Source organism: Elephas maximus, chromosome 21, assembly GCF_024166365.1.
Source record: "Elephas maximus indicus isolate mEleMax1 chromosome 21, mEleMax1 primary haplotype, whole genome shotgun sequence".
Taxonomy (NCBI): Eukaryota; Metazoa; Chordata; class Mammalia; order Proboscidea; family Elephantidae; genus Elephas; species Elephas maximus.
The window spans coordinates 3,766,121-3,794,003 of record NC_064839.1 but is presented as its reverse complement, the minus strand read 5'-3'; positions in this window follow the sequence as shown (position 1 = coordinate 3,794,003).

Below are 27,883 nucleotides of genomic sequence, written 5' to 3'. Positions count from 1 at the left end.
ACCTTAACCCTAAACTGAATCCTAACCTTAACCCTAACCCGAACCCCTAACGCTAACCCTAAGCTCAACCCTCACCCTTAACTTAAACTTCACCCTAACCCTAACCCTAAACGGAACACTAACCCTAACCCTAAACCTGATCCTACCATTCACCCAAACACCTAACTCTAACACTAAGCCTAACCCTAAACCTAACGCTTCTCCTTAACCTAAACTTCACCCTAAACCGAAGCCTGACCCTAACCCTAAAACTAAACCTAACCCGAAACTGTCCCCTAACTCTAGCCTAACGCTAACTCTAACCCTAAACCTAACCGTAACACCCTAAAACATCAGCTTAACTGTAAACCTAACACTAACCCTCACACGAACCCCTAACCCTTTCCCTAATCCTAACCCTATCCCTCATCCTAGCCCTAACCCTGACCTAAACCTAACCCTTACTCTAACCCGAAACTTAACCCTTACCTTAACTCTACCATAACCCTAACCCTAACAAGAGCTCTAAACCTGACCCTCACCCTAACCCTAAACCCTAGCACTAACTCTAACTCTAAACCTAACCCTAAACTAGCTCTACCCTTTACCGTAAACCTAGCCTTAAACCGAGCCTTACCCCTACCCGAAGCCTAACCCTATACCTAACCCTAACACTAACCTTAACCCTACTCTAATATTTACCCTATCCCTGACTATTAACTGAAACTTCACCCTAACCCTAAGCCGAACTCTAAGTCTAGCCCTAACCATAACAATTACCCCAAACCCTCACCTTAACTGTAAACCTAAGCCTAACCCTCACCCTAAACCTTAAAAGTATCCCCAACTGTAAACTTAACCCGACACACTCAGCTTAAATGGAAACCTACTACTAACCTTCACCCTAACATCTAAACCTAACCCAACCCTTAGCCTAACCCTATCTCTAACCTTAACATAGCCCTAATCCTAACCATGACTTAACCCTAACACTTACCCTAACCCTAACCCTAAACCTAAACTTAACCCTAAACCTAATCCTAACTTTAACCCTAACCCTAACCCCTAACACTAACCCTAAGTTCAAGCCTCACCCTTGACTTAAACGGCACCCTAACCCTAACCCTGAACTGAACCCTAAGCCTAACCCTAAACCTAACCCTAATCCTGACCCTAACATTAACCCAAACACCTAACCCTCACACTAACCTTAACCCTCATCCTTAACCTAAACTTCACCCTAAACCAAAACCTAACCCTAATCCTAAAATTAATTAACCATAAACTATCCCCTGACTCTAGCCCTAAACCGAAACCTCAATCTAACCCTAATCCTAACCGTAATACTCTAAAACATCAGCTTAACTGTGAACTTAACACTAACCCTCACGGGAACCCCTAACCCTTTCCACAACCATAACCCTATCCCTAATACTAACCTTAACCCTGACCTAAACCTAACCCTTACCCTAATCCTAAACTTAACCTTAACCATAACTCTACCCCAACCCTAACCCTAAACCTAAACCGAGCAATAACTCTAAACCTGACCCTATCCCTAACCCTAAACCCTAGCACTAACTCTAACTCTAAACCTTACCCTAACCCTAACCCTAACCTAACCCTAAGCTTTACCTTAAACCTAGCCTTAACCCTAACCTTAACCCTACTCTATCCCTAAACTTAACCTAAGCCTAACACTGACCTCAACCCTAACTCTAACCTTAACCCTAACCCTCACTATTAACTGAAACTTTATCCTAACCCTAACCCTAACTCTAACTCTAACCCTAACCATAACAATTAACCTAAACCCTCACCTTAACTGTAAACCTCACCATAACCATCACCCTAGCCCTTAACCATATCCCCAACCCTAAACCTAACCCTCACTTTAACCCTAACCCTACCCATAAACCTAACCCTAACCTTAACCTTAGAAAACCTGTAACCCTAAACCTAACCCTTACAATAACTCTGACCCAAAACCTCAACCTAAACCTAATCTTAATTATAACCCTTACCCTTACCCTAACCTAACCTGAACCCTAACTTAAAGCATACCATAAAATTAAATCTAACCCTAACCCCTAAAACTAACTCTAACCCTAACCCAGACCTAACCCTAACCCTAACCCTAACCCTAACCGTAACACTTACGCAAAACCCTCACGTTAACTTTCAACGTAACCGTAACTCTTACCCTGACCCTAAATTTAACCCTAATGATAACCCTACCCTAAACCTAACTGAAACACTAACCCCTAACCCTAACTCTAACCCTAATCCTTAGCCTAAAATTAACCTTAACCCTAAGCCTAACCCTAACCCTAGAGCGAACCCTCACCCTTAAACAAAATTTCACCCTAACCATAACCCTAAATGTACCCTAACTTCATTCAACCATAACCCAAAGCAAAACTAACACTAAACTTAACCCTAACCCTAACCCTAAACTTAACCCTGACCCTAACCTGAAACCTAACCCCTAACCCTAACGTCTCGCTTAAATATACTTCACCCTAACCCTAACCCTAAACCGAAACATAACACTAAATCACCCCCAACCCTGACCCTAACCCTATTCCTAACCATAAACCTGACCCTAACCCTAAGATAACCCTAACCCTGACCCTAACTCCAACTCTAACCCTAAAACTGACCCTACACACTCAGCTTAAATGGAAACCTAGCACTAACCCTCACCCTAACATCTAAACCTAACACCAACCCTTAACCTAACCCTGTCTTTAACCTGAACCTACCCCTAAACCTAAACATGACTTAACCCGAACACTTATCCTAACCCTAACTCTAAACCTAACCTTAACCCTAAACTGAATCCTAACCTTAACCCTAACCCGAACCCCTAACGCTAACCCTAAGCTCAACCCTCACCCTTAACTTAAACTTCACCCTAACCCTAACCCTAAACGGAACACTAACCCTAACCCTAAACCTGATCCTACCATTCACCCAAACACCTAACTCTAACACTAAGCCTAACCCTAAACCTAACGCTCCTCCTTAACCTAAACTTCACCCTAAACCGAAGCCTGACCCTAACCCTAAAACTAAACCTAACCCGAAACTGTCCCCTAACTCTAGCCTAACGCTAACTCTAACCCTAAACCTAACCGTAACACCCTAAAACATCAGCTTAACTGTAAACCTAACACTAACCCTCACACGAACCCCTAACCCTTTCCCTAATCCTAACCCTATCCCTCATCCTAGCCCTAACCCTGACCTAAACCTAACCCTTACTCTAACCCGAAACTTAACCCTAACCTTAACTCTACCATAACCCTAACACTAACAAGAACTCTAAACCTGACCCTCAACCTAACCCTAAACCCTAGCACTAACTCTAACTCTAAACCTAACCCTAAACTAGCTCTACCCTTTACCGTAAACCTAGCCTTAAACCGAGCCTTACCCCTACCCGAAGCCTAACCCTATACCTAACCCTAACACTAACCTTAACCCTACTCTAATATTTACCCTATCCCTGACTATTAACTGAAACTTCACCCTAACCCTAAGCCGAACTCTAAGTCTAGCCCTAACCATAACAATTACCCCAAACCCTCACCTTAACTGTAAACCTAAGCCTAACCCTCACCCTAAACCTTAAAAGTATCCCCAACTGTAAACTTAACCCGACACACTCAGCTTAAATGGAAACCTACTACTAACCTTCACCCTAACATCTAAACCTAACCCCAACCCTTAGCCTAACCCTATCTCTAACCTTAACATAGCCCTAATCCTAACCATGACTTAACCCTAACACTTACCCTAACCCTAACCCTAAACCTAAACTTAACCCTAAACCTAATCCTAACTTTAACCCTAACCCTAACCCCTAACACTAACCCTAAGTTCAAGCCTCACCCTTGACTTAAACGGCACCCTAACCCTAACCCTGAACTGAACCCTAAGCCTAACCCTAAACCTAACCCTAATCCTGACCCTAACATTAACCCGAACACCTAACCCTCACACTAACCTTAACCCTCATCCTTAACCTAAACTTCACCCTAAACCAAAACCTAACCCTAATCCTAAAATTAATTAACCATAAACTATCCCCTGACTCTAGCCCTAAACCGAAACCTCAATCTAACCCTAATCCTAACCGTAATACTCTAAAACATCAGCTTAACTGTGAACTTAACACTAACCCTCACGGGAACCCCTAACCCTTTCCACAACCATAACCCTATCCCTAATACTAACCTTAACCCTGACCTAAACCTAACCCTTACCCTAATCCTAAACTTAACCTTAACCGTAACTCTACCCCAACCCTAACCCTAAACCTAAACCGAGCAATAACTCTAAACCTGACCCTATCCCTAACCCTAAACCCTAGCACTAACTCTAACTCTAAACCTTACCCTAACCCTAACCCTAACCTAACCCTAAGCTTTACCTTAAACCTAGCCTTAAGCCTAACCTTAACCCTACTCTAACCCTAAACTTAACCTAAGCCTAACACTGACCTCAACCCTAACTCTAACCTGAACCCTAACCCTCACTATTAACTGAAACTTTATCCTAACCCTAACCCTAACTCTAACTCTAACCCTAACCATAACAATTAACCTAAACCCTCACCTTAACTGTAAACCTCACCATAACCATCACCCTAGCCCTTAACCATATCCCCAACCCTAAACCTAACCCTAACTTTAACCCTAACCCTACCCATAAACCTAACCCTAACCTTAACCTTAGAAAACCTGTAACCCTAAACCTAACCCTTACAATAACTCTGACCCAAAACCTCAACCTAAACCTAATCTTAATTATAACCCTTACCCTTACCCTAACCTAACCTGAACCCTAACTTAAAAAGCATACCATAAAATTAAATCTAACCCTAACCCCTAAAACTAACTCTAACCCTAACCCAGACCTAACCCTAACCCTAACCCTAACCCTAACCGTAACACTTACGCAAAACCCTCACGTTAACTTTCAACGTAACCGTAACTCTTACCCTGACCCTAAATTTAACCCTAATGATAACCCTACCCTAAACCTAACTGAAACACTAACCCCTAACCCTAACTCTAACCCTAATCCTTAGCCTAAAATTAACCTTAACCCTAAGCCTAACCCTAACCCTAAAGCGAACCCTCACCCTTAAACAAAATTTCACCCTAACCATAACCCTAAATGTACCCTAACTTCATTCAACCATAACCCAAAGCAAAACTAACACTAAACTTAACCCTAACCCTAACCCTAAACTTAACCCTGACCCTAACCTGAAACCTAACCCCTAACCCTAACGTCTCGCTTAAATATACTTCACCCTAACCCTAACCCTAAACCGAAACATAACACTAAATCACCCCCAACCCTGACCCTAACCCTATTCCTAACCATAAACCTGACCCTAACCCTAAGATAACCCTAACCCTGACCCTAACTCCAACTCTAACCCTAAAACTGACCCTACACACTCAGCTTAAATGGAAACCTAGCACTAACCCTCACCCTAACATCTAAACCTAACACCAACCCTTAACCTAACCCTGTCTTTAACCTGAACCTACCCCTAAACCTAAACATGACTTAACCCGAACACTTATCCTAACCCTAACTCTAAACCTAACCTTAACCCTAAACTGAATCCTAACCTTAACCCTAACCCGAACCCCTAACGCTAACCCTAAGCTCAACCCTCACCCTTAACTTAAACTTCACCCTAACCCTAACCCTAAACGGAACACTAACCCTAACCCTAAACCTGATCCTACCATTCACCCAAACACCTAACTCTAACACTAAGCCTAACCCTAAACCTAACGCTTCTCCTTAACCTAAACTTCACCCTAAACCGAAGCCTGACCCTAACCCTAAAACTAAACCTAACCCGAAACTGTCCCCTAACTCTAGCCTAACCCTAACTGTAACCCTAAACCTATCCGTAACACCCTAAAACATCAGCTTAACTGTAAACCTAACACTAACCCTCACACGAACCCCTAACCCTTTCCCTAATCCTAACCCTATCCCTCATCCTAGCCCTAACCCTGACCTAAACCTAACCCTTACTCTAACCCGAAACTTAACCCTAACCTTAACTCTACCATAACCCTAACCCTAACAAGAACTCTAAACCTGACCCTCACCCTAACCCTAAACCCTAGCACTAACTCTAACTCTAAACCTAACCCTAAACTAGCTCTACCCTTTACCGTAAACCTAGCCTTAAACCGAGCCTTACCCCTACCCGAAGCCTAACCCTATACCTAACCCTAACACTAACCTTAACCCTACTCTAATATTTACCCTATCCCTGACTATTAACTGAAACTTCACCCTAACCCTAAGCCGAACTCTAAGTCTAGCCCTAACCATAACAATTACCCCAAACCCTCACCTTAACTGTAAACCTAAGCCTAACCCTCACCCTAAACCTTAAAAGTATCCCCAACTGTAAACTTAACCCGACACACTCAGCTTAAATGGAAACCTACTACTAACCTTCACCCTAACATCTAAACCTAACCCCAACCCTTAGCCTAACCCTATCTCTAACCTTAACATAGCCCTAATCCTAACCATGACTTAACCCTAACACTTACCCTAACCCTAACCCTAAACCTAAACTTAACCCTAAACCTAATCCTAACCTTAACCCTAACCCTAACCCCTAACACTAACCCTAAGTTCAAGCCTCACCCTTGACTTAAACGGCACCCTAACCCTAACCCTGAACTGAACCCTAAGCCTAACCCTAAACCTAACCCTAATCCTGACCCTAACATTAACCCAAACACCTAACCCTCACACTAACCTTAACCCTCATCCTTAACCTAAACTTCACCCTAAACCAAAACCTAACCCTAATCCTAAAATTAATTAACCATAAACTATCCCCTGACTCTAGCCCTAAACCGAAACCTCAATCTAACCCTAATCCTAACCGTAATACTCTAAAACATCAGCTTAACTGTGAACTTAACACTAACCCTCACGGGAACCCCTAACCCTTTCCACAACCATAACCCTATCCCTAATACTAACCTTAACCCTGACCTAAACCTAACCCTTACCCTAATCCTAAACTTAACCTTAACCGTAACTCTACCCCAACCCTAACCCTAAACCTAAACCGAGCAATAACTCTAAACCTGACCCTATCCCTAACCCTAAACCCTAGCACTAACTCTAACTCTAAACCTTACCCTAACCCTAACCCTAACCTAACCCTAAGCTTTACCTTAAACCTAGCCTTAACCCTAACCTTAACCCTACTCTAACCCTAAACTTAACCTAAGCCTAACACTGACCTCAACCCTAACTCTAACCTTAACCCTAACCCTCACTATTAACTGAAACTTTATCCTAACCCTAACCCTAACTCTAACTCTAACCCTAACCATAACAATTAACCTAAACCCTCACCTTAACTGTAAACCTCACCATAACCATCACCCTAGCCCTTAACCATATCCCCAACCCTAAACCTAACCCTAACTTTAACCCTAACCCTACCCATAAACCTAACCCTAACCTTAACCTTAGAAAACCTGTAACCCTAAACCTAACCCTTACAATAACTCTGACCCAAAACCTCAACCTAAACCTAATCTTAATTATAACCCTTACCCTTACCCTAACCTAACCTGAACCCTAACTTAAAGCATACCATAAAATTAAATCTAACCCTAACCCCTAAAACTAACTCTAACCCTAACCCAGACCTAACCCTAACCCTAACCCTAACCGTAACACTTACGCAAAACCCTCACGTTAACTTTCAACGTAACCGTAACTCTTACCCTGACCCTAAATTTAACCCTAATGATAACCCTACCCTAAACCTAACTGAAACACTAACCCCTAACCCTAACTCTAACCCTAATCCTTAGCCTAAAATTAACCTTAACCCTAAGCCTAACCCTAACCCTAAAGCGAACCCTCACCCTTAAACAAAATTTCACCCTAACCATAACCCTAAATGTACCCTAACTTCATTCAACCATAACCCAAAGCAAAACTAACACTAAACTTAACCCTAACCCTAACCCTAAACTTAACTCTGACCCTAACCTGAAACCTAACCCCTAACCCTAACGTCTCGCTTAAATATACTTCACCCTAACCCTAACCCTAAACCGAAACATAACACTAAATCACCCCCAACCCTGACCCTAACCCTATTCCTAACCATAAACCTGACCCTAACCCTAAGATAACCCTAACCCTGACCCTAACTCCAACTCTAACCCTAAAACTGACCCTACACACTCAGCTTAAATGGAAACCTAGCACTAACCCTCACCCTAACATCTAAACCTAACACCAACCCTTAACCTAACCCTGTCTTTAACCTGAACCTACCCCTAAACCTAAACATGACTTAACCCGAACACTTATCCTAACCCTAACTCTAAACCTAACCTTAACCCTAAACTGAATCCTAACCTTAACCCTAACCCGAACCCCTAACGCTAACCCTAAGCTCAACCCTCACCCTTAACTTAAACTTCACCCTAACCCTAACCCTAAACGGAACACTAACCCTAACCCTAAACCTGATCCTACCATTCACCCAAACACCTAACTCTAACACTAAGCCTAACCCTAAACCTAACGCTTCTCCTTAACCTAAACTTCACCCTAAACCGAAGCCTGACCCTAACCCTAAAACTAAACCTAACCCGAAACTGTCCCCTAACTCTAGCCTAACGCTAACTCTAACCCTAAACCTAACCGTAACACCCTAAAACATCAGCTTAACTGTAAACCTAACACTAACCCTCACACGAACCCCTAACCCTTTCCCTAATCCTAACCCTATCCCTCATCCTAGCCCTAACCCTGACCTAAACCTAACCCTTACTCTAACCCGAAACTTAACCCTAACCTTAACTCTACCATAACCCTAACCCTAACAAGAGCTCTAAACCTGACCCTCACCCTAACCCTAAACCCTAGCACTAACTCTAACTCTAAACCTAACCCTAAACTAGCTCTACCCTTTACCGTAAACCTAGCCTTAAACCGAGCCTTACCCCTACCCGAAGCCTAACCCTAAACCTAACCCTAATCCTGACCCTAACATTAACCCAAACACCTAACCCTCACACTAACCTTAACCCTCATCCTTAACCTAAACTTCACCCTAAACCAAAACCTAACCCTAATCCTAAAATTAATTAACCATAAACTATCCCCTGACTCTAGCCCTAAACCGAAACCTAAATCTAACCCTAATCCTAACCGTAATACTCTAAAACATCAGCTTAACTGTGAACTTAACACTAACCCTCACGGGAACCCCTAACCCTTTCCACAACCGTAACCCTATCCCTAATACTAACCTTAACCCTGACCTAAACCTAACCCTTACCCTAATCCTAAACTTAACCTTAACCGTAACTCTACCCCAACCCTAACCCTAAACCTAAACCGAGCAATAACTCTAAACCTGACCCTATCCCTAACCCTAAACCCTAGCACTAACTCTAACTCTAAACCTTACCCTAACCCTAACCCTAACCTAACCCTAAGCTTTACCTTAAACCTAGCCTTAAGCCTAACCTTAACCCTACTCTAACCCTAAACTTAACCTAAGCCTAACACTGACCTCAACCCTAACTCTAACCTGAACCCTAACCCTCACTATTAACTGAAACTTTATCCTAACCCTAACCCTAACTCTAACTCTAACCCTAACCATAACAATTAACCTAAACCCTCACCTTAACTGTAAACCTCACCATAACCATCACCCTAGCCCTTAACCATATCCCCAACCCTAAACCTAACCCTAACTTTAACCCTAACCCTACCCATAAACCTAACCCTAACCTTAACCTTAGAAAACCTGTAACCCTAAACCTAACCCTTACAATAACTCTGACCCAAAACCTCAACCTAAACCTAATCTTAATTATAACCCTTACCCTTACCCTAACCTAACCTGAACCCTAACTTAAAGCATACCATAAAATTAAATCTAACCCTAACCCCTAAAACTAACTCTAACCCTAACCCAGACCTAACCCTAACCCTAACCCTAACCCTAACCGTAACACTTACGCAAAACCCTCACGTTAACTTTCAACGTAACCGTAACTCTTACCCTGACCCTAAATTTAACCCTAATGATAACCCTACCCTAAACCTAACTGAAACACTAACCCCTAACCCTAACTCTAACCCTAATCCTTAGCCTAAAATTAACCTTAACCCTAAGCCTAACCCTAACCCTAAAGCGAACCCTCACCCTTAAACAAAATTTCACCCTAACCATAACCCTAAATGTACCCTAACTTCATTCAACCATAACCCAAAGCAAAACTAACACTAAACTTAACCCTAACCCTAACCCTAAACTTAACCCTGACCCTAACCTGAAACCTAACCCCTAACCCTAACGTCTCGCTTAAATATACTTCACCCTAACCCTAAACCGAAACATAACACTAAATCACCCCCAACCCTGACCCTAACCCTATTCCTAACCATAAACCTGACCCTAACCCTAAGATAACCCTAACCCTGACCCTAACTCCAACTCTAACCCTAAAACTGACCCTACACACTCAGCTTAAATGGAAACCTAGCACTAACCCTCACCCTAACATCTAAACCTAACACCAACCCTTAACCTAACCCTGTCTTTAACCTGAACCTACCCCTAAACCTAAACATGACTTAACCCGAACACTTATCCTAACCCTAACTCTAAACCTAACCTTAACCCTAAACTGAATCCTAACCTTAACCCTAACCCGAACCCCTAACGCTAACCCTAAGCTCAACCCTCACCCTTAACTTAAACTTCACCCTAACCCTAACCCTAAACGGAACACTAACCCTAACCCTAAACCTGATCCTACCATTCACCCAAACACCTAACTCTAACACTAAGCCTAACCCTAAACCTAACGCTTCTCCTTAACCTAAACTTCACCCTAAACCGAAGCCTGACCCTAACCCTAAAACTAAACCTAACCCGAAACTGTCCCCTAACTCTAGCCTAACGCTAACTCTAACCCTAAACCTAACCGTAACACCCTAAAACATCAGCTTAACTGTCAACCTAACACTAACCCTCACACGAACCCCTAACCCTTTCCCTAATCCTAACCCTATCCCTCATCCTAGCCCTAACCCTGACCTAAACCTAACCCTTACTCTAACCCGAAACTTAACCCTAACCTTAACTCTACCATAAGCCTAACACTAACAAGAACTCTAAACCTGACCCTCAACCTAACCCTAAACCCTAGCACTAACTCTAACTCTAAACCTAACCCTAAACTAGCTCTACCCTTTACCGTAAACCTAGCCTTAAACCGAGCCTTACCCCTACCCGAAGCCTAACCCTATACCTAACCCTAACACTAACCTTAACCCTACTCTAATATTTACCCTATCCCTGACTATTAACTGAAACTTCACCCTAACCCTAAGCCGAACTCTAAGTCTAGCCCTAACCATAACAATTACCCCAAACCCTCACCTTAACTGTAAACCTAAGCCTAACCCTCACCCTAAACCTTAAAAGTATCCCCAACTGTAAACTTAACCCGACACACTCAGCTTAAATGGAAACCTACTACTAACCTTCACCCTAACATCTAAACCTAACCCCAACCCTTAGCCTAACCCTATCTCTAACCTTAACATAGCCCTAATCCTAACCATGACTTAACCCTAACACTTACCCTAACCCTAACCCTAAACCTAAACTTAACCCTAAACCTAATCCTAACTTTAACCCTAACCCTAACCCCTAACACTAACCCTAAGTTCAAGCCTCACCCTTGACTTAAACGGCACCCTAACCCTAACCCTGAACTGAACCCTAAGCCTAACCCTAAACCTAACCCTAATCCTGACCCTAACATTAACCCAAACACCTAACCCTCACACTAACCTTAACCCTCATCCTTAACCTAAACTTCACCCTAAACCAAAACCTAACCCTAATCCTAAAATTAATTAACCATAAACTATCCCCTGACTCTAGCCCTAAACCGAAACCTAAATCTAACCCTAATCCTAACCGTAATACTCTAAAACATCAGCTTAACTGTGAACTTAACACTAACCCTCACGGGAACCCCTAACCCTTTCCACAACCGTAACCCTATCCCTAATACTAACCTTAACCCTGACCTAAACCTAACCCTTACCCTAATCCTAAACTTAACCTTAACCGTAACTCTACCCCAACCCTAACCCTAAACCTAAACCGAGCAATAACTCTAAACCTGACCCTATCCCTAACCCTAAACCCTAGCACTAACTCTAACTCTAAACCTTACCCTAACCCTAACCCTAACCTAACCCTAAGCTTTACCTTAAACCTAGCCTTAAGCCTAACCTTAACCCTACTCTAACCCTAAACTTAACCTAAGCCTAACACTGACCTCAACCCTAACTCTAACCCTAACCCTAACCCTCACTATTAACTGAAACTTTATCCTAACCCTAACCCTAACTCTAACTCTAACCCTAACCATAACAATTAACCTAAACCCTCACCTTAACTGTAAACCTCACCATAACCATCACCCTAGCCCTTAACCATATCCCCAACCCTAAACCTAACCCTAACTTTAACCCTAACCCTACCCATAAACCTAACCCTAACCTTAACCTTAGAAAACCTGTAACCCTAAACCTAACCCTTACAATAACTCTGACCCAAAACCTCAACCTAAACCTAATCTTAATTATAACCCTTACCCTTACCCTAACCTAACCTGAACCCTAACTTAAAGCATACCATAAAATTAAATCTAACCCTAACCCCTAAAACTAACTCTAACCCTAACCCAGACCTAACCCTAACCCTAACCCTAACCGTAACACTTACGCAAAACCCTCACGTTAACTTTCAACGTAACCGTAACTCTTACCCTGACCCTAAATTTAACCCTAATGATAACCCTACCCTAAACCTAACTGAAACACTAACCCCTAACCCTAACTCTAACCCTAATCCTTAGCCTAAAATTAACCTTAACCCTAAGCCTAACCCTAACCCTAAAGCGAACCCTCACCCTTAAACAAAATTTCACCCTAACCATAACCCTAAATGTACCCTAACTTCATTCAACCATAACCCAAAGCAAAACTAACACTAAACTTAACCCTAACCCTAAACTTAACCCTGACCCTAACCTGAAACCTAACCCCTAACCCTAACGTCTCGCTTAAATATACTTCACCCTAACCCTAACCCTAAACCGAAACATAACACTAAATCACCCCCAACCCTGACCCTAACCCTATTCCTAACCATAAACCTGACCCTAACCCTAAGATAACCCTAACCCTGACCCTAACTCCAACTCTAACCCTAAAACTGACCCTACACACTCAGCTTAAATGGAAACCTAGCACTAACCCTCACCCTAACATCTAAACCTAACACCAACCCTTAACCTAACCCTGTCTTTAACCTGAACCTACCCCTAAACCTAAACATGACTTAACCCGAACACTTATCCTAACCCTAACTCTAAACCTAACCTTAACCCTAAACTGAATCCTAACCTTAACCCTAACCCGAACCCCTAACGCTAACCCTAAGCTCAACCCTCACCCTTAACTTAAACTTCACCCTAACCCTAACCCTAAACGGAACACTAACCCTAACCCTAAACCTGATCCTACCATTCACCCAAACACCTAACTCTAACACTAAGCCTAACCCTAAACCTAACGCTCCTCCTTAACCTAAACTTCACCCTAAACCGAAGCCTGACCCTAACCCTAAAACTAAACCTAACCCGAAACTGTCCCCTAACTCTAGCCTAACGCTAACTCTAACCCTAAACCTAACCGTAACACCCTAAAACATCAGCTTAACTGTAAACCTAACACTAACCCTCACACGAACCCCTAACCCTTTCCCTAATCCTAACCCTATCCCTCATCCTAGCCCTAACCCTGACCTAAACCTAACCCTTACTCTAACCCGAAACTTAACCCTAACCTTAACTCTACCATAACCCTAACACTAACAAGAACTCTAAACCTGACCCTCAACCTAACCCTAAACCCTAGCACTAACTCTAACTCTAAACCTAACCCTAAACTAGCTCTACCCTTTACCGTAAACCTAGCCTTAAACCGAGCCTTACCCCTACCCGAAGCCTAACCCTATACCTAACCCTAACACTAACCTTAACCCTACTCTAATATTTACCCTATCCCTGACTATTAACTGAAACTTCACCCTAACCCTAAGCCGAACTCTAAGTCTAGCCCTAACCATAACAATTACCCCAAACCCTCACCTTAACTGTAAACCTAAGCCTAACCCTCACCCTAAACCTTAAAAGTATCCCCAACTGTAAACTTAACCCGACACACTCAGCTTAAATGGAAACCTACTACTAACCTTCACCCTAACATCTAAACCTAACCCCAACCCTTAGCCTAACCCTATCTCTAACCTTAACATAGCCCTAATCCTAACCATGACTTAACCCTAACACTTACCCTAACCCTAACCCTAAACCTAAACTTAACCCTAAACCTAATCCTAACTTTAACCCTAACCCTAACCCCTAACACTAACCCTAAGTTCAAGCCTCACCCTTGACTTAAACGGCACCCTAACCCTAACCCTGAACTGAACCCTAAGCCTAACCCTAAACCTAACCCTAATCCTGACCCTAACATTAACCCAAACACCTAACCCTCACACTAACCTTAACCCTCATCCTTAACCTAAACTTCACCCTAAACCAAAACCTAACCCTAATCCTAAAATTAATTAACCATAAACTATCCCCTGACTCTAGCCCTAAACCGAAACCTAAATCTAACCCTAATCCTAACCGTAATACTCTAAAACATCAGCTTAACTGTGAACTTAACACTAACCCTCACGGGAACCCCTAACCCTTTCCACAACCGTAACCCTATCCCTAATACTAACCTTAACCCTGACCTAAACCTAACCCTTACCCTAATCCTAAACTTAACCTTAACCGTAACTCTACCCCAACCCTAACCCTAAACCTAAACCGAGCAATAACTCTAAACCTGACCCTATCCCTAACCCTAAACCCTAGCACTAACTCTAACTCTAAACCTTACCCTAACCCTAACCCTAACCTAACCCTAAGCTTTACCTTAAACCTAGCCTTAAGCCTAACCTTAACCCTACTCTAACCCTAAACTTAACCTAAGCCTAACACTGACCTCAACCCTAACTCTAACCCTAACCCTAACCCTCACTATTAACTGAAACTTTATCCTAACCCTAACCCTAACTCTAACTCTAACCCTAACCATAACAATTAACCTAAACCCTCACCTTAACTGTAAACCTCACCATAACCATCACCCTAGCCCTTAACCATATCCCCAACCCTAAACCTAACCCTAACTTTAACCCTAACCCTACCCATAAACCTAACCCTAACCTTAACCTTAGAAAACCTGTAACCCTAAACCTAACCCTTACAATAACTCTGACCCAAAACCTCAACCTAAACCTAATCTTAATTATAACCCTTACCCTTACCCTAACCTAACCTGAACCCTAACTTAAAGCATACCATAAAATTAAATCTAACCCTAACCCCTAAAACTAACTCTAACCCTAACCCAGACCTAACCCTAACCCTAACCCTAACCGTAACACTTACGCAAAACCCTCACGTTAACTTTCAACGTAACCGTAACTCTTACCCTGACCCTAAATTTAACCCTAATGATAACCCTACCCTAAACCTAACTGAAACACTAACCCCTAACCCTAACTCTAACCCTAATCCTTAGCCTAAAATTAACCTTAACCCTAAGCCTAACCCTAACCCTAAAGCGAACCCTCACCCTTAAACAAAATTTCACCCTAACCATAACCCTAAATGTACCCTAACTTCATTCAACCATAACCCAAAGCAAAACTAACACTAAACTTAACCCTAACCCTAAACTTAACCCTGACCCTAACCTGAAACCTAACCCCTAACCCTAACGTCTCGCTTAAATATACTTCACCCTAACCCTAACCCTAAACCGAAACATAACACTAAATCACCCCCAACCCTGACCCTAACCCTATTCCTAACCATAAACCTGACCCTAACCCTAAGATAACCCTAACCCTGACCCTAACTCCAACTCTAACCCTAAAACTGACCCTACACACTCAGCTTAAATGGAAACCTAGCACTAACCCTCACCCTAACATCTAAACCTAACACCAACCCTTAACCTAACCCTGTCTTTAACCTGAACCTACCCCTAAACCTAAACATGACTTAACCCGAACACTTATCCTAACCCTAACTCTAAACCTAACCTTAACCCTAAACTGAATCCTAACCTTAACCCTAACCCGAACCCCTAACGCTAACCCTAAGCTCAACCCTCACCCTTAACTTAAACTTCACCCTAACCCTAACCCTAAACGGAACACTAACCCTAACCCTAAACCTGATCCTACCATTCACCCAAACACCTAACTCTAACACTAAGCCTAACCCTAAACCTAACGCTCCTCCTTAACCTAAACTTCACCCTAAACCGAAGCCTGACCCTAACCCTAAAACTAAACCTAACCCGAAACTGTCCCCTAACTCTAGCCTAACGCTAACTCTAACCCTAAACCTAACCGTAACACCCTAAAACATCAGCTTAACTGTAAACCTAACACTAACCCTCACACGAACCCCTAACCCTTTCCCTAATCCTAACCCTATCCCTCATCCTAGCCCTAACCCTGACCTAAACCTAACCCTTACTCTAACCCGAAACTTAACCCTAACCTTAACTCTACCATAACCCTAACACTAACAAGAACTCTAAACCTGACCCTCAACCTAACCCTAAACCCTAGCACTAACTCTAACTCTAAACCTAACCCTAAACTAGCTCTACCCTTTACCGTAAACCTAGCCTTAAACCGAGCCTTACCCCTACCCGAAGCCTAACCCTATACCTAACCCTAACACTAACCTTAACCCTACTCTAATATTTACCCTATCCCTGACTATTAACTGAAACTTCACCCTAACCCTAAGCCGAACTCTAAGTCTAGCCCTAACCATAACAATTACCCCAAACCCTCACCTTAACTGTAAACCTAAGCCTAACCCTCACCCTAAACCTTAAAAGTATCCCCAACTGTAAACTTAACCCGACACACTCAGCTTAAATGGAAACCTACTACTAACCTTCACCCTAACATCTAAACCTAACCCCAACCCTTAGCCTAACCCTATCTCTAACCTTAACATAGCCCTAATCCTAACCATGACTTAACCCTAACACTTACCCTAACCCTAACCCTAAACCTAAACTTAACCCTAAACCTAATCCTAACTTTAACCCTAACCCTAACCCCTAACACTAACCCTAAGTTCAAGCCTCACCCTTGACTTAAACGGCACCCTAACCCTAACCCTGAACTGAACCCTAAGCCTAACCCTAAACCTAACCCTAATCCTGACCCTAACATTAACCCAAACACCTAACCCTCACACTAACCTTAACCCTCATCCTTAACCTAAACTTCACCCTAAACCAAAACCTAACCCTAATCCTAAAATTAATTAACCATAAACTATCCCCTGACTCTAGCCCTAAACCGAAACCTAAATCTAACCCTAATCCTAACCGTAATACTCTAAAACATCAGCTTAACTGTGAACTTAACACTAACCCTCACGGGAACCCCTAACCCTTTCCACAACCGTAACCCTATCCCTAATACTAACCTTAACCCTGACCTAAACCTAACCCTTACCCTAATCCTAAACTTAACCTTAACCGTAACTCTACCCCAACCCTAACCCTAAACCTAAACCGAGCAATAACTCTAAACCTGACCCTATCCCTAACCCTAAACCCTAGCACTAACTCTAACTCTAAACCTTACCCTAACCCTAACCCTAACCTAACCCTAAGCTTTACCTTAAACCTAGCCTTAAGCCTAACCTTAACCCTACTCTAACCCTAAACTTAACCTAAGCCTAACACTGACCTCAACCCTAACTCTAACCCTAACCCTAACCCTCACTATTAACTGAAACTTTATCCTAACCCTAACCCTAACTCTAACTCTAACCCTAACCATAACAATTAACCTAAACCCTCACCTTAACTGTAAACCTCACCATAACCATCACCCTAGCCCTTAACCATATCCCCAACCCTAAACCTAACCCTAACTTTAACCCTAACCCTACCCATAAACCTAACCCTAACCTTAACCTTAGAAAACCTGTAACCCTAAACCTAACCCTTACAATAACTCTGACCCAAAACCTCAACCTAAACCTAATCTTAATTATAACCCTTACCCTTACCCTAACCTAACCTGAACCCTAACTTAAAGCATACCATAAAATTAAATCTAACCCTAACCCCTAAAACTAACTCTAACCCTAACCCAGACCTAACCCTAACCCTAACCCTAACCGTAACACTTACGCAAAACCCTCACGTTAACTTTCAACGTAACCGTAACTCTTACCCTGACCCTAAATTTAACCCTAATGATAACCCTACCCTAAACCTAACTGAAACACTAACCCCTAACCCTAACTCTAACCCTAATCCTTAGCCTAAAATTAACCTTAACCCTAAGCCTAACCCTAACCCTAAAGCGAACCCTCACCCTTAAACAAAATTTCACCCTAACCATAACCCTAAATGTACCCTAACTTCATTCAACCATAACCCAAAGCAAAACTAACACTAAACTTAACCCTAACCCTAAACTTAACCCTGACCCTAACCTGAAACCTAACCCCTAACCCTAACGTCTCGCTTAAATATACTTCACCCTAACCCTAACCCTAAACCGAAACATAACACTAAATCACCCCCAACCCTGACCCTAACCCTATTCCTAACCATAAACCTGACCCTAACCCTAAGATAACCCTAACCCTGACCCTAACTCCAACTCTAACCCTAAAACTGACCCTACACACTCAGCTTAAATGGAAACCTAGCACTAACCCTCACCCTAACATCTAAACCTAACACCAACCCTTAACCTAACCCTGTCTTTAACCTGAACCTACCCCTAAACCTAAACATGACTTAACCCGAACACTTATCCTAACCCTAACTCTAAACCTAACCTTAACCCTAAACTGAATCCTAACCTTAACCCTAACCCGAACCCCTAACGCTAACCCTAAGCTCAACCCTCACCCTTAACTTAAACTTCACCCTAACCCTAACCCTAAACGGAACACTAACCCTAACCCTAAACCTGATCCTACCATTCACCCAAACACCTAACTCTAACACTAAGCCTAACCCTAAACCTAACGCTCCTCCTTAACCTAAACTTCACCCTAAACCGAAGCCTGACCCTAACCCTAAAACTAAACCTAACCCGAAACTGTCCCCTAACTCTAGCCTAACGCTAACTCTAACCCTAAACCTAACCGTAACACCCTAAAACATCAGCTTAACTGTAAACCTAACACTAACCCTCACACGAACCCCTAACCCTTTCCCTAATCCTAACCCTATCCCTCATCCTAGCCCTAACCCTGACCTAAACCTAACCCTTACTCTAACCCGAAACTTAACCCTAACCTTAACTCTACCATAACCCTAACACTAACAAGAACTCTAAACCTGACCCTCAACCTAACCCTAAACCCTAGCACTAACTCTAACTCTAAACCTAACCCTAAACTAGCTCTACCCTTTACCGTAAACCTAGCCTTAAACCGAGCCTTACCCCTACCCGAAGCCTAACCCTATACCTAACCCTAACACTAACCTTAACCCTACTCTAATATTTACCCTATCCCTGACTATTAACTGAAACTTCACCCTAACCCTAAGCCGAACTCTAAGTCTAGCCCTAACCATAACAATTACCCCAAACCCTCACCTTAACTGTAAACCTAAGCCTAACCCTCACCCTAAACCTTAAAAGTATCCCCAACTGTAAACTTAACCCGACACACTCAGCTTAAATGGAAACCTACTACTAACCTTCACCCTAACATCTAAACCTAACCCCAACCCTTAGCCTAACCCTATCTCTAACCTTAACATAGCCCTAATCCTAACCATGACTTAACCCTAACACTTACCCTAACCCTAACCCTAAACCTAAACTTAACCCTAAACCTAATCCTAACTTTAACCCTAACCCTAACCCCTAACACTAACCCTAAGTTCAAGCCTCACCCTTGACTTAAACGGCACCCTAACCCTAACCCTGAACTGAACCCTAAGCCTAACCCTAAACCTAACCCTAATCCTGACCCTAACATTAACCCGAACACCTAACCCTCACATTAACCTTAACCCTCATCCTTAACCTAAACTTCACCCTAAACCAAAACCTAACCCTAATCCTAAAATTAATTAACCATAAACTATCCCCTGACTCTAGCCCTAAACCGAAACCTCAATCTAACCCTAATCCTAACCGTAATACTCTAAAACATCAGCTTAACTGTGAACTTAACACTAACCCTCACGGGAACCCCTAACCCTTTCCACAACCATAACCCTATCCCTAATACTAACCTTAACCCTGACCTAAACCTAACCCTTACCCTAATCCTAAACTTAACCTTAACCGTAACTCTACCCCAACCCTAACCCTAAACCTAAACCGAGCAATAACTCTAAACCTGACCCTATCCCTAACCCTAAACCCTAGCACTAACTCTAACTCTAAACCTTACCCTAACCCTAACCCTAACCTAACCCTAAGCTTTACCTTAAACCTAGCCTTAAGCCTAACCTTAACCCTACTCTAACCCTAAACTTAACCTAAGCCTAACACTGACCTCAACCCTAACTCTAACCTGAACCCTAACCCTCACTATTAACTGAAACTTTATCCTAACCCTAACCCTAACTCTAACTCTAACCCTAACCATAACAATTAACCTAAACCCTCACCTTAACTGTAAACCTCACCATAACCATCACCCTAGCCCTTAACCATATCCCCAACCCTAAACCTAACCCTAACTTTAACCCTAACCCTACCCATAAACCTAACCCTAACCTTAACCTTAGAAAACCTGTAACCCTAAACCTAACCCTTACAATAACTCTGACCCAAAACCTCAACCTAAACCTAATCTTAATTATAACCCTTACCCTTACCCTAACCTAACCTGAACCCTAACTTAAAAAGCATACCATAAAATTAAATCTAACCCTAACCCCTAAAACTAACTCTAACCCTAACCCAGACCTAACCCTAACCCTAACCCTAACCCTAACCGTAACACTTACGCAAAACCCTCACGTTAACTTTCAACGTAACCGTAACTCTTACCCTGACCCTAAATTTAACCCTAATGATAACCCTACCCTAAACCTAACTGAAACACTAACCCCTAACCCTAACTCTAACCCTAATCCTTAGCCTAAAATTAACCTTAACCCTAAGCCTAACCCTAACCCTAAAGCGAACCCTCACCCTTAAACAAAATTTCACCCTAACCATAACCCTAAATGTACCCTAACTTCATTCAACCATAACCCAAAGCAAAACTAACACTAAACTTAACCCTAACCCTAACCCTAAACTTAACCCTGACCCTAACCTGAAACCTAACCCCTAACCCTAACGTCTCGCTTAAATATACTTCACCCTAACCCTAACCCTAAACCGAAACATAACACTAAATCACCCCCAACCCTGACCCTAACCCTATTCCTAACCATAAACCTGACCCTAACCCTAAGATAACCCTAACCCTGACCCTAACTCCAACTCTAACCCTAAAACTGACCCTACACACTCAGCTTAAATGGAAACCTAGCACTAACCCTCACCCTAACATCTAAACCTAACACCAACCCTTAACCTAACCCTGTCTTTAACCTGAACCTACCCCTAAACCTAAACATGACTTAACCCGAACACTTATCCTAACCCTAACTCTAAACCTAACCTTAACCCTAAACTGAATCCTAACCTTAACCCTAACCCGAACCCCTAACGCTAACCCTAAGCTCAACCCTCACCCTTAACTTAAACTTCACCCTAACCCTAACCCTAAACGGAACACTAACCCTAACCCTAAACCTGATCCTACCATTCACCCAAACACCTAACTCTAACACTAAGCCTAACCCTAAACCTAACGCTTCTCCTTAACCTAAACTTCACCCTAAACCGAAGCCTGACCCTAACCCTAAAACTAAACCTAACCCGAAACTGTCCCCTAACTCTAGCCTAACCCTAACTGTAACCCTAAACCTATCCGTAACACCCTAAAACATCAGCTTAACTGTAAACCTAACACTAACCCTCACACGAACCCCTAACCCTTTCCCTAATCCTAACCCTATCCCTCATCCTAGCCCTAACCCTGACCTAAACCTAACCCTTACTCTAACCCGAAACTTAACCCTAACCTTAACTCTACCATAACCCTAACCCTAACAAGAACTCTAAACCTGACCCTCACCCTAACCCTAAACCCTAGCACTAACTCTAACTCTAAACCTAACCCTAAACTAGCTCTACCCTTTACCGTAAACCTAGCCTTAAACCGAGCCTTACCCCTACCCGAAGCCTAACCCTATACCTAACCCTAACACTAACCTTAACCCTACTCTAATATTTACCCTATCCCTGACTATTAAGTGAAACTTCACCCTAACCCTAAGCCGAACTCTAAGTCTAGCCCTAACCATAACAATTACCCCAAACCCTCACCTTAACTGTAAACCTAAGCCTAACCCTCACCCTAAACCTTAAAAGTATCCCCAACTGTAAACTTAACCCGACACACTCAGCTTAAATGGAAACCTACTACTAACCTTCACCCTAACATCTAAACCTAACCCCAACCCTTAGCCTAACCCTATCTCTAACCTTAACATAGCCCTAATCCTAACCATGACTTAACCCTAACACTTACCCTAACCCTAACCCTAAACCTAAACTTAACCCTAAACCTAATCCTAACCTTAACCCTAACCCTAACCCCTAACACTAACCCTAAGTTCAAGCCTCACCCTTGACTTAAACGGCACCCTAACCCTAACCCTGAACTGAACCCTAAGCCTAACCCTAAACCTAACCCTAATCCTGACCCTAACATTAACCCAAACACCTAACCCTCACACTAACCTTAACCCTCATCCTTAACCTAAACTTCACCCTAAACCAAAACCTAACCCTAATCCTAAAATTAATTAACCATAAACTATCCCCTGACTCTAGCCCTAAACCGAAACCTCAATCTAACCCTAATCCTAACCGTAATACTCTAAAACATCAGCTTAACTGTGAACTTAACACTAACCCTCACGGGAACCCCTAACCCTTTCCACAACCATAACCCTATCCCTAATACTAACCTTAACCCTGACCTAAACCTAACCCTTACCCTAATCCTAAACTTAACCTTAACCGTAACTCTACCCCAACCCTAACCCTAAACCTAAACCGAGCAATAACTCTAAACCTGACCCTATCCCTAACCCTAAACCCTAGCACTAACTCTAACTCTAAACCTTACCCTAACCCTAACCCTAACCTAACCCTAAGCTTTACCTTAAACCTAGCCTTAACCCTAACCTTAACCCTACTCTAACCCTAAACTTAACCTAAGCCTAACACTGACCTCAACCCTAACTCTAACCTTAACCCTAACCCTCACTATTAACTGAAACTTTATCCTAACCCTAACCCTAACTCTAACTCTAACCCTAACCATAACAATTAACCTAAACCCTCACCTTAACTGTAAACCTCACCATAACCATCACCCTAGCCCTTAACCATATCCCCAACCCTAAACCTAACCCTAACTTTAACCCTAACCCTACCCATAAACCTAACCCTAACCTTAACCTTAGAAAACCTGTAACCCTAAACCTAACCCTTACAATAACTCTGACCCAAAACCTCAACCTAAACCTAATCTTAATTATAACCCTTACCCCTACCCTAACCTAACCTGAACCCTAACTTAAAGCATACCATAAAATTAAATCTAACCCTAACCCCTAAAACTAACTCTAACCCTAACCCAGACCTAACCCTAACCCTAACCCTAACCCTAACCGTAACACTTACGCAAAACCCTCACGTTAACTTTCAACGTAACCGTAACTCTTACCCTGACCCTAAATTTAACCCTAATGATAACCCTACCCTAAACCTAACTGAAACACTAACCCCTAACCCTAACTCTAACCCTAATCCTTAGCCTAAAATTAACCTTAACCCTAAGCCTAACCCTAACCCTAAAGCGAACCCTCACCCTTAAACAAAATTTCACCCTAACCATAACCCTAAATGTACCCTAACTTCATTCAACCATAACCCAAAGCAAAACTAACACTAAACTTAACCCTAACCCTAACCCTAAACTTAACCCTGACCCTAACCTGAAACCTAACCCCTAACCCTAACGTCTCGCTTAAATATACTTCACCCTAACCCTAACCCTAAACCGAAACATAACACTAAATCACCCCCAACCCTGACCCTAACCCTATTCCTAACCATAAACCTGACCCTAACCCTAAGATAACCCTAACCCTGACCCTAACTCCAACTCTAACCCTAAAACTGACCCTACACACTCAGCTTAAATGGAAACCTAGCACTAACCCTCACCCTAACATCTAAACCTAACACCAACCCTTAACCTAACCCTGTCTTTAACCTGAACCTACCCCTAAACCTAAACATGACTTAACCCGAACACTTATCCTAACCCTAACTCTAAACCTAACCTTAACCCTAAACTGAATCCTAACCTTAACCCTAACCCGAACCCCTAACGCTAACCCTAAGCTCAACCCTCACCCTTAACTTAAACTTCACCCTAACCCTAACCCTAAACGGAACACTAACCCTAACCCTAAACCTGATCCTACCATTCACCCAAACACCTAACTCTAACACTAAGCCTAACCCTAAACCTAACGCTTCTCCTTAACCTAAACTTCACCCTAAACCGAAGCCTGACCCTAACCCTAAAACTAAACCTAACCCGAAACTGTCCCCTAACTCTAGCCTAACGCTAACTCTAACCCTAAACCTAACCGTAACACCCTAAAACATCAGCTTAACTGTAAACCTAACACTAACCCTCACACGAACCCCTAACCCTTTCCCTAATCCTAACCCTATCCCTCATCCTAGCCCTAACCCTGACCTAAACCTAACCCTTACTCTAACCCGAAACTTAACCCTAACCTTAACTCTACCATAACCCTAACCCTAACAAGAGCTCTAAACCTGACCCTCACCCTAACCCTAAACCCTAGCACTAACTCTAACTCTAAACCTAACCCTAAACTAGCTCTACCCTTTACCGTAAACCTAGCCTTAAACCGAGCCTTACCCCTACCCGAAGCCTAACCCTATACCTAACCCTAACACTAACCTTAACCCTACTCTAATATTTACCCTATCCCTGACTATTAACTGAAACTTCACCCTAACCCTAAGCCGAACTCTAAGTCTAGCCCTAACCATAACAATTACCCCAAACCCTCACCTTAACTGTAAACCTAAGCCTAACCCTCACCCTAAACCTTAAAAGTATCCCCAACTGTAAACTTAACCCGACACACTCAGCTTAAATGGAAACCTACTACTAACCTTCACCCTAACATCTAAACCTAACCCCAACCCTTAGCCTAACCCTATCTCTAACCTTAACATAGCCCTAATCCTAACCATGACTTAACCCTAACACTTACCCTAACCCTAACCCTAAACCTAAACTTAACCCTAAACCTAATCCTAACTTTAACCCTAACCCTAACCCCTAACACTAACCCTAAGTTCAAGCCTCACCCTTGACTTAAACGGCACCCTAACCCTAACCCTGAACTGAACCCTAAGCCTAACCCTAAACCTAACCCTAATCCTGACCCTAACATTAACCCAAACACCTAACCCTCACACTAACCTTAACCCTCATCCTTAACCTAAACTTCACCCTAAACCAAAACCTAACCCTAATCCTAAAATTAATTAACCATAAACTATCCCCTGACTCTAGCCCTAAACCGAAACCTAAATCTAACCCTAATCCTAACCGTAATACTCTAAAACATCAGCTTAACTGTGAACTTAACACTAACCCTCACGGGAACCCCTAACCCTTTCCACAACCGTAACCCTATCCCTAATACTAAACTTAACCCTGACCTAAACCTAACCCTTACCCTAATCCTAAACTTAACCTTAACCGTAACTCTACCCCAACCCTAACCCTAAACCTAAACCGAGCAATAACTCTAAACCTGACCCTATCCCTAACCCTAAACCCTAGCACTAACTCTAACTCTAAACCTTACCCTAACCCTAACCCTAACCTAACCCTAAGCTTTACCTTAAACCTAGCCTTAACCCTAACCTTAACCCTACTCTAACCCTAAACTTAACCTAAGCCTAACACTGACCTCAACCCTAACTCTAACCTGAACCCTAACCCTCACTATTAACTGAAACTTTATCCTAACCCTAACCCTAACTCTAACTCTAACCCTAACCATAACAATTAACCTAAACCCTCACCTTAACTGTAAACCTCACCATAACCATCACCCTAGCCCTTAACCATATCCCCAACCCTAAACCTAACCCTAACTTTAACCCTAACCCTACCCATAAACCTAACCCTAACCTTAACCTTAGAAAACCTGTAACCCTAAACCTAACCCTTACAATAACTCTGACCCAAAACCTCAACCTAAACCTAATCTTAATTATAACCCTTACCCTTACCCTAACCTAACCTGAACCCTAACTTAAAGCATACCATAAAATTAAATCTAACCCTAACCCCTAAAACTAACTCTAACCCTAACCCAGACCTAACCCTAACCCTAACCCTAACCCTAACCGTAACACTTACGCAAAACCCTCACGTTAACTTTCAACGTAACCGTAACTCTTACCCTGACCCTAAATTTAACCCTAATGATAACCCTACCCTAAACCTAACTGAAACACTAACCCCTAACCCTAACTCTAACCCTAATCCTTAGCCTAAAATTAACCTTAACCCTAAGCCTAACCCTAACCCTAAAGCGAACCCTCACCCTTAAACAAAATTTCACCCTAACCATAACCCTAAATGTACCCTAACTTCATTCAACCATAACCCAAAGCAAAACTAACACTAAACTTAACCCTAACCCTAACCCTAAACTTAACCCTGACCCTAACCTGAAACCTAACCCCTAACCCTAACGTCTCGCTTAAATATACTTCACCCTAACCCTAACCCTAAACCGAAACATAACACTAAATCACCCCCAACCCTGACCCTAACCCTATTCCTAACCATAAACCTGACCCTAACCCTAAGATAACCCTAACCCTGACCCTAACTCCAACTCTAACCCTAAAACTGACCCTACACACTCAGCTTAAATGGAAACCTAGCACTAACCCTCACCCTAACATCTAAACCTAACACCAACCCTTAACCTAACCCTGTCTTTAACCTGAACCTACCCCTAAACCTAAACATGACTTAACCCGAACACTTATCCTAACCCTAACTCTAAACCTAACCTTAACCCTAAACTGAATCCTAACCTTAACCCTAACCCGAACCCCTAACGCTAACCCTAAGCTCAACCCTCACCCTTAACTTAAACTTCACCCTAACCCTAACCCTAAACGGAACACTAACCCTAACCCTAAACCTGATCCTACCATTCACCCAAACACCTAACTCTAACACTAAGCCTAACCCTAAACCTAACGCTTCTCCTTAACCTAAACTTCACCCTAAACCGAAGCCTGACCCTAACCCTAAAACTAAACCTAACCCGAAACTGTCCCCTAACTCTAGCCTAACGCTAACTCTAACCCTAAACCTAACCGTAACACCCTAAAACATCAGCTTAACTGTCAACCTAACACTAACCCTCACACGAACCCCTAACCCTTTCCCTAATC